The 5,398-nt window shown below is 48.3% G+C and overlaps 1 pseudogene; it reads left to right on the forward strand.

The window, feature by feature from the left end:
- The first annotated feature begins 371 nt into the window (after positions 1 to 371).
- LOC140211886 (60 kDa heat shock protein, mitochondrial pseudogene) lies at positions 372 to 5,157 on the forward strand (annotated as a pseudogene).
- Positions 5,158 to 5,398: the final 241 nt, after the last annotated feature.

Genomic DNA, 5,398 nt, shown 5'->3' on the forward strand with positions numbered 1-5,398 from the left:
GGTAGTGCCATTGAGGAGATTGGTGGGAGGGAGGTTGAGGAAGAGAGGGAATGCCATCGAGATCAGACGGGGTGAGAGACTGCAGCTGAGGAGATTGGAGGCAATGGTGGGAGGTAGAGGGGGTACTGTTGATGAAATTGGAAGGAGAGTGTCAGAATGCACTGAGATCTAAGGATAGTGGTCAGATTGTCTCTGAGGAGATGTGGGGATGGGAAGAGGAATTCTGTTGAGATTGGTGATGAGAAAGAGATACAGAGCACTCCCTGTTCTACTCCCATAAGGAGATTGGGTGGGTGTAGAAGTGGGAAGGACTGCAGCTTAGGGAATCAGGGGTGGGTGAAAGGGAGTATTGATGAGAAGTTCAGGGGGCGATGGTTGAAAGTAAGCAGCAGGAGATGAACAAGAGCAGGAAACAGGAAGTACTGGGATTGCAGCTGCTAGAAACATTTAATAAAAGAGACTGCTGCGAACTCAGCCACTCCAGCGGTCCGAAGTAGAATGAAATCAAATAAAACTGGAGTAGTTAGGATTCAGTCAGTGGTCAGCCATTATCAGTAGATCCTTCCTCACCATCCCATTCCCCCACCACCACCCCCCAAATGGTGTCCTGTGAGTCTTGATTGATTGGGTGATAGAGTTGCTGTTCCTCATGAAAAATCGTTCTTTTGGACTGGAGCAACCTTACAGAGATTCTGCAGATGCTGAAAATCCTGTTGCTGGAACTCAGCAAGTCAAGCACCATATATGGAAGGTCTCGGTCTGAAACTATTTACAGTTTCAAATTAAAATACAATTGTTACTATCTACAATGCATTCAAGCCCTCAAGGGCCCAACATTCTTGGAAATCCCTCATTGTGACCACAGATACTCAAATAGAGGCTGCAACCTTTCAGTCTTTTATCATACAAATGTACAAAAATTTATTCAGTCACAAAATACATGCAATTGTCAGGGTGTTTACAAAACTTAACAATTACAAATTAAAATGCAGTCACTATTTATTGTCTACGAAGCACTCAATTCCCTGGGGTGCCCACCATTTTCAGAAATCCCCAACATGTACATGTTCCCTCTCCAAGCCTACTCAAGCACGAACGTAATCCCGGAAGAGGGGCAGGCCCTCGACTGCCTGCTGCCTAGACCCTGGACCCTGCAAACTGACCAGGAGATCCCTCAAATGACCCAGCACCCTCTGTAGCGGATGGGAGGGTGAGAGGGGCTGCCCCCCCCCAACTTGACGCAGGATTACAAGGAGGACCGTCGGTCAGCTTTCATGGAGAATGGACAAAACATCTCAGCCCTGAGGTAGTGACAGGCTGCTAATGGGAGAACTGGGGGAGAGGGTGCTGGTGCAATCCCCTCACTGGACTGGTATGCAAACTTGGCCCAAACACGAGGAATTCTGCAGATGCTGGAAATTCAAGCAACACACATCAAAATTGCTGGTGAACACAGCAGGCCAGGCAGCATCTCTAGGAAGAGGTACAGGACGAAGGGTCTGCTGCGTTCACCAGCAACTTTGATTGTGTGTTGCAAACTTGGCCCATTAGCCGGCTCTGCTAACAACTACGGGATTCAGCAGCAGGAAGGCCATCTTTCATAAACAACATACTGTATGTCTAGAGAGCGATATGATTTGGGATTCAGCCAGACAGGAAAGTTGTGATGTTCCAATTAAAAAAGCCTCGATTTGAGCTAATGCTGTGTAAATACTGCTCATACACAATTGTTGGTCGGCACGAAAGAACAGATTGTACACTGTATAAAATTTTAAAGGAAATATATTTACAAATTTCAGCTTAATGGAGCAGTTAGTCGGAAAAAAATAATAAAAGGGCCCATTACTGTTAACCCAGTCCAGATGTGCACGTAAAGTTGGAGCTCATCTTGAAGTTGTCCTTTTTAGTCGTGCGCTGGACCCACGGTCTATGTGAAAGTACACACCACATTCCAAGTTTCGCTCGAAACTCACCTTGAACCAACGGGCTCTCTCTTGGGAGTATTGGCCCTTCCTCCTTGGAGCCCTTCATCTACACAAAGGACTTCATGCAACGGGGATGCTCCTTCCCATGGCATTCTCATTCATCTTCCCTCCTGTCTGCTCCACAGCTCCCGCCGAACTGCCTGTCACAAATCTCTCTTCGCTCCACTCTCTCAAACTTTCTCCCAATTCTGTCATCCTGATTGGCTGATGCAACAGTCCTAAGTTGAACATCATAAGCAACACACATAAAAGTTGCCGGTGAACACAACGGGCCAGGCAACATCTCTAGGAAGAGGTACAGTCGACATTTCCGGCCGAGACCCTTCCTCAGTCCTGATGAAGGGTCTCGGCCCGAAACGTTGACTGTACCTCTTCCTGGAGATGCTGCCTGGCCTGCTGCGTTCACCAGCAACTTTTATGTGTGTGTTGCTTGAAATTCCAGCATCTGCAGATTTCCTCGTGTTTGCGTTGAACATCATAACCCATTATCTTTTAGCCGAAACCAGAACATTCTAAAAGCAGAACACACTGGTTTACAGAACTGCTGAAATGAAATACCTGCAGCTGAGCAGTAAAAATCTTAACTAGGGCATTATACTGGTGGAAGGTCTGCTGGCACTGGAGGACAGTGAGGGGCAAACATCTTTCATTCACTACTTCACTCTCATGTCCATTCTTCCACCCCAACGCTTCCCCCCTCCCTGCCCCAATCATTCCCACCCCTCCTCTCCACATCCCCAGCCCACCTTGCCCCTCCTATTCCATCACACACCCCCTTGCACTCCCTCTCCATCAAGCCTCCCTCACCCCTCCCTCTCCTTCCCCTAAACTTCTCCCTCTCTATAGAACCCCTCATGACCCTCACCCACTCCCTGCTCCTCACCCCTTCTCCTTCTCCCTCATCTTTCACTTTCAGTTGGGTCCCAATTTGCCCCTCCCTCTCCATCCCCTCTGCATGCCCATAACAACACCCTTTGCCACTCCCTCTTCACTCACCCTCCCACCCCTTGTAGATCATTTCCCACCAACCCAGTCCCTCACTCTTCGCACCCCCACTTCCATTTCCTCCTCCCCCTCCCAAACCCCACCCCCAGGTGATGATACACACTGTACAGCAAGGGCAGGGGGAGGACACTTTCAGTGCCATGTCCCCAGAGAAGTAGCAGAACACCCACATTGCTACCAGGTCCCCCCAACATGGACCGACATGTCACCGCTGACGCTGTGTGTCAGGGTCAGATACAAACTGGGTACAGATCAGACACAAAATGAAGCTCCCTTCACAGTGCCCCATCGCACACTGCCAGAGTCAGACACAGAGGAAAGCCCTCTCTACACTAATAATAAATATGAGAAACTCTGCAGATGCTGGAAATCTATAGCAACACACACAAAATGCTGGAGGAACTCAGCAGGTCAGGCAGCATCTATGCAAATGAATAAACAGTTGACATTTCAGGCCAAGGCCCTTCTTCAGGACTGAGATGAAAAGGGGAAAATGCCAGAATAAAAAGGGGGGAGAGGGGAAGGAAGCTAGCTGGAAGGTGGTAGGTGAAGCCAGCTGGGTGGGAAAGCTCTTGAGAAGAAAGAATCTGATAGGAGAGGAAAGTGGACCATGGGAGAAAGGGAAGGAGGAGGGGATCCAGGAGGAAGTAATAGACAGGTGAGAAGTGAAAGGTTGGGGAATAGAGAAGGGAGAGGAGGGAAATGTGTTCACTGGAAGGAGGAATCAATATTCATGCCACCAAGTTGCTGGGTACCCAGACGGAATATAAGATACTGCTCCTCCACTCTGAGGGTGGCCTCATCCTGGCACACAAGGAGGCCTTGGACTGACACGTCAGAGCGGGAATGGGAATTAAAATGTTTCACCACCGGGAAGTCCTGCTTGTTGCAAACAGTATGGAGGTGCTCGACGAAGCCGTCCCCCAATTTATGTCGGGTCTCACCAGTATAGAGGAGGCCACATCGGGAGCACCAGACACAATAGAAGACACCAGAAGATTCGCAGGTGAAATGCTGCCTCACCAGGAAGGTGGGGACTTGAACTGTCCCATCATGTATTCCTGTGTGGAGTCAGGCATAGAGTGAAGCTCACTTCACCACATCCTGGCATCACACAGAGTGAACCTCCCTCTACACTGTCCCATCACACACTCCCAGGGTCAGACACAGAGTGAAGTTCTCTCTACACTGTCCCATCATGCACTCCCAGGGTCAGACACAGAGTGAAGCTCTCTCTACATTGTGCCATCACACACTCCTGCAGTCTCACAGAGTGAACCTCCCTCTACACTGTCCCATCACGCACTCCCAGGGTCAGACACAGAGTGAAGCTCTCTCTACACTGTCCCATCACGCACTCCCAGGGTCAGACACAGAGTGAAGCTCTCTCTACACTGTGCCATCATACACTCCTGGAGTCTCACAGAGTGAAGCTCCCCTACGCTGTGCCCCTACTCCTGGAGTCACGGTAAAGTTGGTGAGGGGGTGATCACCAAAGGTGATACCATGTTGTTGAAAGGAAAGGATGACAAGGCTCAAATTGAAAAGCATATTGAGGAAATAACAGGAACATTAGATGTTGCCACAAGCAAATACGAGAAGGAAAAGCTGAATGAAAGGCTGTCTAAGCTTTCAGATGGTGTGGCAGTTTTGAAGGTTGGTAGCACCAGTGATACTGAGGCAAAAGAGATGAAAGACAGAGCAACTGATGCACTTAATGGTACTCGAGCTGTTGTGGAAGAGGCTATTGTTCCCGGTGGCAGATGTGCTCTACTGCAGTGTATTCCAGCAATGAAAGCTCTCAAACCAATCAACAAGGATCGAGAAGTTGGAATTGAAATTGTTAGTAAGGCTCTGAAAATACCTGCCATTACAATTGTCAAAAATGCTGCAGCTGAAGGAAGCCTAATTGTGGAGAAAATCTTGCAGAGTCCACCAGACAACTGGCTACGATGCAATGGCCAGGGAATTTGTTAAGCTGGTGGGAAAAGGAATTATTGATCCCAGAAAGGTTGTAAGGACTGCCTTGATGGATTCAGCTGAAGTTGCTTTTCTCCTAGCAACAACAGAAGGTGTAGTGACAGAACTTCCAAAAGATGACAAAGCACAAGGAATGGGAGGTATGGGTGGTACGTCTGGAGCAGGTATGGAAGGTGGTATGTTTTAACATCCTTGCTGCAGGACTTTCAATAACCTGAGGTGATTGTTAGTGCGGGTTTCAGTTGAATAGCTGCTGCACTAGGAGACAAGAGACATATGGCTATGAACCAAGTGTTGCAGAAACTGGTTCTGTCATTGAAATACTAATAATAAAGTTAAGAGCTCGGTTGGGCTGTGCTGGATCTCAACTTGTTTACTGCCCACATTGTCAGTGCTAAGACTCGTAATTTATTTTGTATTTGGAATAA

Source organism: Mobula birostris, chromosome 18, assembly GCF_030028105.1.
Source record: "Mobula birostris isolate sMobBir1 chromosome 18, sMobBir1.hap1, whole genome shotgun sequence".
Taxonomy (NCBI): Eukaryota; Metazoa; Chordata; class Chondrichthyes; order Myliobatiformes; family Myliobatidae; genus Mobula; species Mobula birostris.